We start from the raw sequence: 13,938 nt of genomic DNA, 5'->3' as shown, positions 1-13,938 counted from the left end.
CTTCATCCAATACAGTTTACTGATGGATAGGTTCCCTCATGTCAGGCACAGTGCTGAGTACCTCATGCATACTGCTTTGTATAATTTTTACTGAAGCCTCATGTTAAAGTAATGAATCAAGGAGGTCATTAGATTAATACCTCAGTAGCCTGCTCAAGCAGAGCAGAATTGGAGCCAGAGTTAACACACTTAATTTAAGACCAGGAAGCTTAAGAACACCCAATCACAAGCAGCCAACAACGCTCTTCCAAATAAGACATTTGCTTAAGCTACAGTCAGTCAAATAATTCTCTCACTTTGCTTCATTGTCTGCTCTCTAAAATCTTCTCCCCAAAATTCTCCTAACAACCTTTACTCAGGCACTGCTGGTTCAGACTGATTCATGCTCAAAGAGACCCTTGAAAAATCCAGCCTTAGTTTACTTTTTACCATGCAGTTTTTATAGTCATTTCACAGATGTTTTAAATCAAAGCTCAGAGTGATGTTGTATCTTGCTCTAAGGCCCACCCAGAGGAAGTGGCAAAGTATGGGGGCTCAAATATGGGTCTGTCTGGCCCAAGGTCAGCACCTCACACCCTTGGGAGCTTCCACTCCACCACCTTCAGTGTTCCTGCCTGACCCTGTGTGTAGACACAGCTTTGGGTATTGAGGTGTGAAGGGACAGTAGAGAAAGAGCTGAAGGAATGGGAGGAGATCTGGGTGGAGTGGGGAGAGAGGGCACAAGTGGGAGATGCTTTCTAATTATGAACAGGTCTTCTGACCTTTTCATGTTCATTCAGCTAAACCAAAAGGGGTTGAACTTTGGTGCACTGCCTTTAAGTATAAATGCAGATTAATGAGGAAAAATCTGCTTTGCTAAGCTTGGAAAACATGGAGATCAAATTGAGCATGATATTAAATCTGATAATGCTAGCATCCAGGCTGGGGCCAGAACTTGAGTGTGTGTTGGCTTTGAGCTCCTTGTCAGTCCTGTGATCCTGCTCTTAAGTAGAGAGGTCTGGCTGCACTTGGGGTGATGTCTAGGAGGACCAGGCCTGGGGAAACCAGACTAAAGTCTTCACAGGGTACCTTCCTTTCTTGGCTCTAAGACCAGGCAACCCATGACCTTGTGAATGTCAGCAAAACCTTTTGACAGAGGCTTTCCCAGAGCTGATTCCTGCTGGGTCTTTTGTAGAACAGAACTCAACATCCCATCTGTGAGCTGGGGTCAGCTGAAACTCAAAAAGAGAGCAGTGGGGGGAAAGGCAAGGTGACTCCACCTTGACTGTACAACCTTAGCGAACTATTGTTTTCCATTTTACTAGCTCTGAAATATTGCCAGGGTGTCCTTATCTCTGAAGCTCAACCATTATGCTTCCATAATGGTGCTCACCACCTCTACCATGAAAGCACTAACCCTGACAACATGTGGGAATACCATAGCACCAAAGTAAGATCTTGTCCCCAAAGTGCCTGCTTGCTTGCTGAATGAATGAATGAATTAGTGATTAGAAGATAAATTGCCATGGGATCTGGAGACAGATTCATATGTTTTCATGCCTCTGCTCCTCTTTCAAGTTTCCTTGTCCCCCTAAGCGGGTAATATGCCTTCTGAGAGTCTCTGTCTCTCACCTCTATCACAGAGTCATCCATTACAGGTCCTAAATCCTGAGATGTGCTGGCACTTGCATGAGACATGGCTTCTGGAAGACTGAGCACAGCACTCATTAAATAGTAAATACTTTATTTTTTTTTCCTGCTTCCAGGACTTCACTGGGACTTCACGTCCAATTATGCCATTCTTGGCAGACTACTATTTTTCTTTTTAGTTAGAGGGTTCCTTTAAAAAGTAAGAAAAGGAGAGACAGTGAGAAGGAGGAGAGACACCACATCACCAGTTCATCATTCATCAAGCTTCTCTTTTGTGTGGTACTCCCAAATAGTGGTTGGGGGCTTGAACCTAGGTCCCGGTGCATGGTAAGGTCTGTGCTCTGCCTGGTGAGCCATGCCACAGCCTCTGAACACTCCATTCTCTATACACTTCCTTATTGGCTATGTGCAGAGGTTTCTAGTCTGAGGCAAGTGACTTCTCCTCCCACAGCTACAATTTTCTTATTTGTGATGTGAAAACAGTAACACATATTCTGGAAGGTGATTGCATGCTCAGTAGTACAGTGGTGACAATGACAACCACGAGAAGGACTCCTCAGAGATATCACAAGTTCAGTCCTAGACCCACACAGCCTACCAAATTTTTCAGTCAGGCAAACCACCCTGACTTCTGGGTTTTCTAGTGCATATAAATGTTATGTTTGGGACTATGTCATAGTCTATTAAGTGTGCAATGACATTATGTCTAAAGACATGCATCTCTTAATTAAAAGTAACCCAGAAAGTGAGTGGCACGCAATGCTCACCCAAACCAAACACAGTAAATCGAGGCACCGCCCCCCACCCCCGCATCTATTGCTGCCAGTGCTTAACCCCAGTTTTGTACAAATCAATGTGTTTCTTCTCAGTGATTACTCTAGGAGTGAGTCAGTTGCTATTTGATATTCACATTTGAGAAAAACCGGGACATGTGGCAGGGGAGTGGCTGACCCTGAGGCCCCTGCAACTGAGTAAGTGAGGATCTTAGCACACCCAGGTCCTCAGGGCTGTGAGGGATGTGAGGGCACTGCCTGCCCACTTCAGCCCTCATTCTGGGACGCTGCCGGGTAGTTCTTGTCTTTCTCAGCTACTCTGCACCCTTCTTGAGTGGGTGATGCCTTCGCCAGCATGAGGTCTCCAGTTACCTGCTAGGCTATGAGACGATATGGACACACCTGTCATGGAGTGAGGGCAGGAGGAGGATGGGGAAGTGTTTTTATCAATAGCAGAGAAGCAGGATGGGAGCCTGGAATTGTTTTTCTGTATATTTTCTTGTACCCAAATGAATTCTCCTGTGTGGGTATGACTTGTGGTGTCAGGAAGGAAATGGTGGGGTGAAGTCATGGGCTTGGTTGCTGTGGCTGCTCCACTATGAGAAGGACAGAGGTAAGTGCCTCAGAATGTGCTCACTCAGACAGCTCCTGGCTGAGCTTGCAGTCTGCTAGATGGCTTAGGGTCCCATGCCCTCATTTATGGGCTGCTTTTCCTCCCTCTTCCACCCAAGTGGTATTTTAAAGCTGAAGGCTCAGCACCATCATCACACTAAAATGAAGGAATGAATAAGCTGGAGGCTCCCTCTGACTAGTAGCCCAGAGCAATGCCTACTGCTGGCCCTGCAGCACAGAGAAGCAAGGGTGGGGTGAGGGTGGCCATGCTGGTGGTTCTGTTATCACTGAGCCCTGGGCCAGGCATCTGGAAACACTCACCCGACTGCCCACCTTAGTTGGCTTTAAGGTCCCAGCAGCCCCCTCTCACTGCCTCACCTGTTGTGTGACCCACCATCCAGTCCCCAGGGCCTGCTCTGAATCTACTTTATTCTTCCTTGGGGTTTGGTCAGCTCACAGGGGATAAATTTCCATTTCTACAGTCCAGTGTTTCAGGTGACCAATTCCCTCAAAACTCATCTCTGAGAGATTTAACGCATCATTGACAGTTTACCAACAGTTGCCAAACAAATACCTTGGTGCAGTTGGGAATCTCAGATGCTGTGCTCATTCACTTAACAACTCTGTGCAGGGCAGCACCGGACATGGCAGTTAGGAAGAAGTCTGCTGAAATCCAGGAGCAGGAAGTATGTCTTTCTGCTAAAGGTTCCCACTGTGACAAGAAACAGGCAAACAGAGGAGGAAGCGCAGAGCATGCTGCCACCCAGGGCTGGCCTGACAGTGTCACATGCTGCCCCTGTGGTCCCCTGCCACCCAGCAGTGCCAGGCCACCTGCACTAGTCTTTCCCTACATGTCAGCTCAGTCACAGCCTTCCATTCAGTACCAGACCCTGCATCTGTGCCAACAGAGCCCAAGCTCAGGGCCCTTAATTAGTGCCACTGCAGGTGCCCCACTGCCCCCCACCTTCAGAAAGAGGAAACTCCTCCACTTTGTTACAGCCAGAGAGATGTGAAAAATCCAATTCCCTGCCCTCAGAAAAGGCTGGTCTCATCGATATGAGTGCAGACCCTTGACTGTGGCCACAGGATTTCATGCCCTGCTTCCTCTGCCAAACAGCATCTATTACTTTAAACAAATACAAACAGACACAGCTAAAGCAAAGCAGCAAAATCAATAAGCAATCAAAGGGAGCATGTGGACAAATACATTCTCTCTATCACAGAAGACCTGGCTTGCATGTTCAGGAACTAACCTGGCTGACAATAGAAGGCCGTATGTCCTGGCTCAAATGGGGCCTTGGGTGGGGGTGGGGTAACCAGTCTTTGGGAAAATTTATGTTGGTTGGCTGTTAGTATTATTATTATAATTATTAGAGAGATTTTCACATGAGACAGATAAGGAGAGAAAAAGCACCAGAGTATGAGGATGGAGCCAGGAACTTCAGGCATGCAAGTCTGATGCTCTACCACTTGAGCTATTTCCCAAGCTACTTCATCAAATCTGTATTCCATGTTGAGGATTCAAAAGCCATGGGGCCAACTTCCTGAAAGGCGTCACTGTGGTATCAGGTCGTATGACAGCAGATGATATTATAAGAGACTGAGCCAATGCAAATAAGTATGTCACTTACATGACCTCATGTAGCTACTGTTTTTCACTCCAATGTATGGACCAGGAAACTGAGGCACAATGAGGTGAAGCCACTTCCCAAGGTCAAGGTGAGACTGCTTATAAATCATAGGCCAACCTCCTCCCTTCCCACAAGCCATCCTTAGCACTTTATTGTATAGAAAGAGAAACTGGGGCCCAGAAAAGGCAAACAACTACTCCACAATCACACAGCACATTAGGAGCTGAGTCAGGCTTCCTGATTCCTGCCCAGGATCCCTGGCCTCTGCATGTCACTCTGGCCAACTTCTCTTCAAAGGTGAGGGGGTGACTCAGGGAATGGAGGAAAAGGCAGGACACAGGGATGCCCTAGCAACTCTGGAGCATGCCAGATACCCCCAGCAATGCCAAACCTCCAAGAGACCTTAGTCTCCCTCCTTCCTTCCTCCTTCACCCCTCCCACCCACACACCCACACAGCAGAGAAAAATACATCCTTTGAAAATGAAAGTCTGCTTGAAGTAAACAGATTAGCGATGGTTATGTGCTAGCACTTTATTAATTAGGTGTCCTAAATACACTGAAACCTGGGCTTTTAATTTAGATTTATAGGGATCATTTAAATTTATGAGACCAGTTATCAAGCATTAAGTACAGAAAATGTCAATTGATTTTTACAGGCGATATTTATTGAAGTATTGAAAAAAGAAAACTATGTAGAATTTAATTACCCTTTCATTGGCTGAGCAAGCTGGCAGTGAGTGGGAGAGCAGGGAGAGGTGTGCTTTCTCCAAAAGCCCATCTCTTCCTGTCTCTATGGACGTGCTTCCTCCCCTCATCTGCTATGGATATTCAGCCAGGCATCTCACCATGTATGAAACACATGTGCTTTCATGACTCGAATTGTTGTCTGAGTCACTTCTACACCAGCCTGAGAGGCGACATTCTTCGAGCACAGTAGCACAGTGGAAGTGCCCAAGTTGGGTACCTAAGATCCTGGTTCTCTTTCCACTGCTTCCTTGCGTGGTGCTATCTGGCCCAGCTAACCTTGAGACATTCATCTCCATGTGCTGTCATCTCTAGAGCTCAGGGCCAGGAGGGGCAGGAAGAGTTGTGGGCTGGTTGCACTTGACAGCTCTGATTTGTTATGACCTTAGGGATTTGGTACTTCCTGTAGACCTGGGGTGGATGGGACATGAATGCCCTGTTATAACTCCTCAATCAGGCATCTACCTCTGGTTCTCTGGCTTCCCTCAGACACCTCACCTGACTCATGGAATCCACCTGACTTCAGGGTGCTCTCAGGCCTGAATTAGTCACTGCCACCTGGCGCTGGGCTAATACTGCACCTAGTCACTTGGCATCCCAGAGTCAGCCTCCCATCTCTAGCAGGGTCCAATGAAAAGCCAAGGTCTGCTTTCAAGTGGGGAACAGTTACTGGCAGAAGAGATAATGACTTTGAACCAAGGGCCTAGGCACCTGTGCTGAATCTCCTTCTGTGAAGCTCAACATAGAGCCGCCTCCTGACTTACACACTTAAAACCACTACACCTTGAGGCCCGGGAGGTGGTGCAGTGGAGAAGGTGTTAGACTCTTCAGCATAAGGTCTCACGTTTGATCCCTGGCAGTGCATGTGCCAGAATGGTTTTGATAGATAGATAGATAGATAGATAGATAGATAGATAGGTAGATCTTTCCCCCAAAACCACTTCATTGGGGTAATTGTTTGCAGTATAGTTGTTGATGCATGGATACAATGTTTCATCTCCACATGATAAGTGACTGCAAAGCACGCTCATCCCAACTTGGGAAAGAAAGAGGGAGAGGAAGGGAGGGAGGGAAGATAGAGAGAGAAGGAGGAAGGAAAGAAAGAGAGAAAGGGAGAGAAACAGGGAGAGATAGAGACAGTGATAGATTGGGGGGGGAGAAGAAAGGAAGGTAGAGAAAGAAAGGAAGGTATGAAGGTCAGTTGGGGCTGCCCGTAGAGATTGACTTGCTGTCAGGCCTTCCTGACTCTGAGTCCCACTCAGTTTCATAACTAATTCAGAATGAGCGATCAGCTCACACGTGTCATATTTGTGGTTTCCAAATTCTGGGAGCCCCCACCCCTCAGAGGGCTTAGGTTGTACCTATCCTTCTAAGCAATACTTGCACTTCTAAATGACAGCAAATTTGTCATTTCTTGTTAAATTAAATTCTGCCACCCACCTGATTAAATTTTAGGGGTCTGATTTTCATTTGTATCTGCCCCGTGGCTATGAAATCTAAAAGAAAGTCCTCAGAGAAACTATAGAAAATCTTTGGTTTTCTGCTCATGCTTAATGCATAGAGTTAAGTGTTAGAATTGTCCTTTTCTTTCTGCAAAATCCCCAGAACTATTCGAACAAACATCACACTCCTTATTCCTTATGGTAGTTGTAATGGCTACCTCGAGGGCCAGCACAGCAGCCTCCTGTGGTGAATAAAACCCAGTGGTCAGTGTGCATTTGATTCCAAACAACACAGTGTCTGGTTTCCTTTGTTTCCCAGTCACCTGGTAGTGAGGGCCTCATTGTCTCCAGCCACATCACATCACCCACCATCATGGTATTGTTCCTGAGGTCACTGCTGATACCAAATGTTGGGCCATTCTGAGCTCCCTGAAAAAAAATAAAGAGAGGGTGGGGTGGGTATCAGAGCTCCCTGAAAAAAATAGAAAGAGAGTGGGGCGGGTAAAAAAAAAAAATGGAAAGGACACTAGGATTTGGAAACAGGAGTCAGTGTGGGAATTGATGATGTAGGTGTTGAGAAAGCACAAAAAAAGAAAAGTGGGATTTGGAACTGGAAGGACAAAAATGTGGAGGTGCTATTAGCAGTGCTCAGGGGAGCCTGCTACCACCTCTACTGCTGTTGTTGCAAGACCCATGGCCTCCCAGCAAAACTCTGCAGCTGCCAGTGGCTACTGTCCCTGTTGCAGAGCCACCAAAGGACTCTGGAGCTGTCTCTGGTGCTGCCAGTGCCTTTCCAGTGCAGAGAGGGATACAGACAGCTTCATTCCCTCCTACCCTTCAATCTCTATGATCTCCCAGTGCTTATGGCTAATGATTCTAGCAGGCAGTGGGTCTGAGAAACAGCCAGCCAGTCCTAGACCCACACAGTGGTGATAAGAGGGGAGAAGGCACCAAGCAAGGGGCAGGGGACCTTCTCAGTGGTTCAGAGCTGTACTTAGGTGCTGATCAGAACAGTATGAATCTCAGCCTCACCTTTAACTGACTCTAACTTTGAACAGGTACATATACTTCTCTGGGCTCCGTTTATTCATCCGTTAAGTGAATGGAGGCTGGACTCAAGACTCCTTTCAGTCCCAGTGAGCTGTATGGCTCTGAATGTCCATTTAGATGAAGTGGATGAGCTGGGCCAGGCAGGAGGGAGGGAGAGGCTTGACTGTCGGGAGGGTTAGGGTGTAGGGAGGAGGCTGGAGGAGAAGGTCTGTGAGACCTGAGCTTCTGTGTTTTGCATGACACTAGAGACTATGTTCATATGTCAAACAGCTCATACTTCAGCTGCGTCAATGTGCCCTATATCGCCGTGCTAATGTCGCCCCTGGCAACACCAACCTGGTCTCTATGCTCTTTGATGCACTCACTGTCTGCACTGCTCAGCTGATATTAACTTGCTAGGAGCAGTGTTCTCTCTGCTAGCATGGCCCCAGAGGAAGGGAAGCTTCCAATTAAATTCATCCTAAAGATTAGATCTACAAGCTTGGGGTCCCCAGGAGGGCCCTAAGTGCCTGAGATTTGAGGATCTTGCCAGGTGGACTAAAATTATGAATCTAAACCTGTTAGCATCCCAATTACAGGATGCCAGGGACGTGGTAGAAGCCAAGTCTGAGGAAAGGTCTCTATGACTTAGCTGTGAAGGGCATCTGTGGGGAGTTGGGCAGTAGTGCAACGGGTTAAGTGCATGTGGCGCGAAGCACAAGGAATGGAGTAAGGGCCCTGGTTTGAGCCCCTGGCTCCCACCTGCAAGGGAGTCACTTCACAGGCGGTGAAGCAGGTCTGCAGGTGTCTATCTTTTTCTCCCCGTCTCTGACTTCCCCTCCCCTCTCCATTTCTCCCAGTTATATCTAACCATGATGACATTAATAACAACAACAATAATAACAACAATAAAAAACAACAAGGGCAAAAAAAGGGAAAATAAATAAATAAAAATTTTAAAAATATTATAAGAAAAACAAAAGACATCTGTGTACAGATAAGAACAGATCTGGGTCCCGTTCTGTCACATGCTAATTTACACCAATTACTTGACTTCCCTTAGATATGGACTCTCTGTTTATAAAAGTAAACAGACATAGCTACTGTAGTTGACACATGTGCTGTTTTGAGTCAGTAATATTCCCTTTCAGATCCCATCACTCCCACTGCTCTGCCTTAAGGAAACTACTGTCCTCCCCAGGCCCTGATATTCTGGCCTGTCCCACTCCTCCCCTTAGAAGCAGGTATAAGAGTAGAATGAACCAATCACAGCATTCTGTTACTTCAGTAATTAGTGCTTAGTCCAAGGAAAGTATGTGACCCCAATCAGGTCAGTCAGAATTCTGTTTTGAACTTAATTTATTTTATTTGATAAGACAGAGAGAAATTAAGAAGGGAGGGAGGATTTGAGAGGTAGAGAGACAAGAGAGATATCTTTAGCACTTGTTTCACTACTCATGAAGCTTACCCCCTGCAGGTGGGGAGCAGGGATTCAAACTCGGTCCTTGAACATGATAACATGTGTGCTCAAGCAGGTGCAAAACCATCAGGCCCCTTATACTTTAGAAGAGTCAACCCTGTGGGGTCACTCACTGAATGAGACACTGTAAAACTGGAGCTGCCTGTGGTTATGCTCCCCTTTTTTGTGTTGTGAAGAAGCAGACCAGCAAAAAGAAAGATGCTTTCAAAAACCCAGAAGGAAACCCTTTAGAGTTTACTTGAGATAACGGAATCAGAGATCTGATGGTCTCACTGGAGGATCTGAGTTCAACAGTAACTGAAATTGTTCCCTGTTTTCTCTTTCCTTTGTTCTCCAAACTACTAAATTCTCTCTTTGGTTAATGGAGTTGTATCTTTTAGCTGAACATAGGAAAGGTCCAACTCATACTGCTCAGGAAATGTCTGATAAGCAGAGGAGTGAGTGTATGAATGAGGGTGTGCCCCCATAACCTACACCCTGCCCTTCACCCAGTGTGGGTCTCATTGCCCTGACAACTCCTGTGAAGCCCTGAAAACACTTCCTTGAGTATTTGCTACACTGCCCCGATCACTTCCTGATCTCTTCCTCTGAATACAGTGCAGACTCAAGAGCTTAGAGCTATAAGTACAAGATAGGCCTCAGACTTTACCCAGAGTATGATGTTGAAAAAGTCCCTCCCCCTAGGTGTCAGTTTCCACATCTGCATATTGGAGGGTATCCTTATTAGACTTCCCACACCCGTGGGCCCAGGAACCCTGTGAGAAGAAAAAAGTCACCAACACCTGAAGAACCTACTGCTTTTTAGTTCTGGGAGATGGATGACTCTAGACATAGTTATCTGAAGGAAAATAATCCAGACTAATGTCTCTTGAAAACACCTGGGAGCATTTCCAAGATGATTAAGATGCAATGATGAGAATTCATAATGAATGTCTCAAGGGAGCTGAGAGGAAATCAAGGGCAGGTGTTGCCACAGCAGTCTAGGGAGAAGGTGGGGAAAGCTGCTCTGAGGGAAGGAAAGAGGAGCCTGGCAGCTGGAAGTAGGGAGGAGGGACTTAGGTGCTGGCTGGATCATAGTTCCAGATGTTCCCTGCTTCAGAGCATGACCTTGAACAAGCCCCTTGGTCTCTCAGGGCTAGCGTTTCCCTAAAATAAAGGGCTGAATACATAATCTTCTGGTTCCATCCAACTCTGTGCGTATGTGAGCTAGGGAATCTGGAAAAAGGTGAAAATATAAAGAATAGAAATTAAAACTTTGGGTTAAGGGAATGTTCCTTGTTAAGCTATAAGCACAGGATGGCTGGATGAATTAAAGACTGACCCCATTTCTTCCTGTTCCTGTAACTCCAGACAAGTATTTTTTCCCCCTTCTCTGTGCACTGTCTATTTTCACAGAAAAGAAAAAGGAGATCACACTGGTGATATTGTAGAATTTAAGGGACTAATTCAGGGCTGGAAGATAATCCACCCAGGAGGGCAAGGACCTGGGTTGGAGTCTCTGGGCACCACACACATACAAATAACAAGTGTTATGTTCTCATTTTTCTCTAACTTTCTCTCCCGTCTCTCCTCTATGTCTTTCTATCTTAAATTTTTAAATGAAGAGGGAAAGGAAAAAAGTCTGCCAAGAGCAGCGGGTTCACGTAAAAGTAAAGCCCTAACACATCGTAAACAAACAAACAAATAATGTGTTTTGCTAGTTGTTTTCTTTTTTGTCCCATGTGTTCTTTTTTTTTTTATCTACACTCTTTTCTTTTTGAATAACTAAAAATTTATTTAACTAGCTATTAGAAGTATAAATTAAAATATAAACACAGGTCAGAGAAATGATTACAGTATATCCATACTATGAAATTTAACACACAAATATAGGTAGACTCTATACTTGTCAGGATACAGAATCCCATTTTTTAAAAATCCTCTAACAATTTATTTGAATTGAGAGTAAAGAGTGATAAATAGACTTTTAAAGATGCTTTTGTATTTATCATATTTTTAACAAACAAAAAGTGAGCCAAGTTAAAGTCAAGTTCTTACTTTCCCCAAGTGAGAAAGTTGAGACTAGCTAAAGTTGATGACAGCAACTACCAAAAGAAACAGAAAGAAGGGACTAGGAATGAGGTGCTGAAGATTTTTTACTTTTGTAGCCATTTCCCATGATGGGCTTACATACAACATATTCTGTGAGGTGGCTTTTTTTTTTCTTTATTGGGGAATTAATGTTTTATATTCAACCGTAAATACAATAGTTTGTAAATGCATAACATTCCCCAGTTTTCCATATAACAATACAACCCCCACTAGGTCCTCTGTCATCCTTCTTGGACCTGTATTCTCCCCACACACCCACCCCCACCCCAGAGTCTTTTACTTTGGTGTGATATGCCAATTCCATTTCAGGTTCTACCTGTGATTTTTTTCTTCTGATCTTGTTTTTCAACTTCTGCCTGAGAGTGAGATAATCTCATATTCATCCTTCTGTTTCTGATTTATTTCACTTAACATTAATTTTTCAAGGTCCATCTAAGACCGGTTAAAAATGGTGATGTCACCATTTTTTACAGTAGTATTCCATTGTGTATATATACCACAACTTGCTCAGCCACTCATCTGTTGTTGGACACCTAGGTTGTTTCCAGGTTTTGGCTATTACAAATTGTGCTGCTAAGAACATATGTGTACACAGATCTTTTTGGCTGTGTGTGTTGGGTTCCTTAGGATATATGTGAGGTGGCTTTAAATGCGTCTATAGCCTTAGGACTTCAAAATAAAGTAAAAGTCAGGCACATAAAGTAAGAACCAAGTATCCATGCAACAATTATGTACATTTGTTGGGTCTCCAGGTAAGATGATATCATTCTCTAGCAGCCTCCACAATACCTTTCAGACTACTTTTTAGGTTATACTAGAGCAGGAAGTAGTCATTGAGTAAAAGGACCATAAACTTCATTAAAAGCATGTGTAGCATACCATGTACAGATAGCACATGGTGCCAATTCTGTTTAAAGATAAAGCCATCTGAGTCAAGTTCATAAGCTAAACTTTGCCACAGCTTTTGACAAATCTTGAACCAATGTAAAATTCAGTTGTGCCAGAGTGCTTATCTTAGCGTGCTTCGATGTGGCATACTTGTTCTTAATAGTTATGTGCTTTATAAGTCCATGATTCACCATGATTATATTCTTAGCCAGATGCTGCATAACAAGGAGGAGGGAATCCTCCATGTAGGACAGGTAGTGCTGTAGAGTTGGTGTCCCTTCACCATTATTGAGAATTTTCAGTGCTAAGCAAAAAGCTCCTGTAGCAATCTGAGAAGGAGGAAAGCACACCATATTATAATCCAACAGAGTCAGTTCCATTAGGTATTTGGCCAATGTGTTGTTCCACATCAACCTCTCCGATCTTAGACACTCTATGAAGGAAGTGCAGAGGCAGAGGGCAACCCAAACAAAAATTTAAAGCTCTTAGAATATTTATTTCCATCTGTCTGACCTGGTGTTTAGTGCAAGTATTATCAGTCACAAAGGCAAAGTCGCTGATTTCTGGCAGGTACATCTCTTTATATTTGCTTGCAATAAACATAGCAGTAGCACCAACCGGCTGCAGCATCTTCTTGGGCACCTAGTTGTTCTGCATGAACCGATCAATAATAGAAACAGTCTTATACATAGTCTCCTGCAACAACCTGAATTTCATTTGAACCTGCACTAGCTAGTCAATTAAGATGACTCTCATGTTTCCAGTGACTTCATGACCCAGTAGGTATCTTGGCTTAACTGCTTGCTCTTCCTCAAGTTGTCTCAGATAGGCATAGATATCTTTCACGTATTCACTACAGAGGTTTGGGTCAGCTCCATTTTCTGCATCCACATCACTCACAGCAAGAATTACATCAGAGAATTGCAACAAAGCTTGGCACAGATCTTCTTCTGCTGGAGCACACTCAGGTGTTTCCATTGAGCTCACAGAGGGAGTATCCAACAAAATAGGCTCAGGTGAAAGCCTTTCTTCTCTAGGGAGCTCAGGTAATAGTTCAGGTTTGGGCTCTCGCTCCACCAAAGGTATGGGGTTCCTTTTACACAGGTTTTGGTAGTTGTTTTTTTTTTCCTTAGTAATTTCTCTGCCAACAGCTAAAGTTTTTGCTTCCTTTTTCACGAGGCATTTTGGCCTGTGGCTGTTCAATAACTTTGTTGCCTATGGCTCCTAGAGCCATTCTTGGTCTCAGCCCAAACTTAGATGCAGCTACAGTGCCCACAAGCACTCACTTGGAGGCTGCTACATTGATCTTCACCTTATTTTCAGCAGTAACTTTCATGTTCCTGGTGACCCAGAGGGCCATGGTTTCCTTTTCACTAAGCAGCACCTCAAAGGGGAAAAAAGAGAGCACAGGAGCCTAGGCTGGCTCAGGATATGAAGGCTCCGCAAATCAGCAGCCGTTTCTCTGCTGCATGCCTTTTCTCTAATTCCTTTAGAATTAAGTCTCATTTATGACTTTATCTTGTCTTGATTTAAGAATTTTATTAATTTATTTAATAAGAGGTCAAGATAAACAGATAGGCACACAGACAGACAGATGATAGATTGCTGACAATAGAAC

The 13,938-nt window shown here is 44.6% G+C and overlaps 1 pseudogene; it reads right to left on the bottom strand.

Annotated features, from left to right (window-relative positions):
* Positions 1-12,370: 12,370 nt before the first annotated feature.
* Positions 12,371-13,680, bottom strand: LOC103112985 (G2/mitotic-specific cyclin-B1-like; annotated as a pseudogene).
* Positions 13,681-13,938: the final 258 nt, after the last annotated feature.

This window comes from Erinaceus europaeus, chromosome 13, assembly GCF_950295315.1.
Source record: "Erinaceus europaeus chromosome 13, mEriEur2.1, whole genome shotgun sequence".
NCBI lineage: Eukaryota > Metazoa > Chordata > Mammalia > Eulipotyphla > Erinaceidae > Erinaceus > Erinaceus europaeus.
Note: the sequence above shows the minus strand (reverse complement) of the source record. Positions and strands in the feature narration are given on the sequence as shown.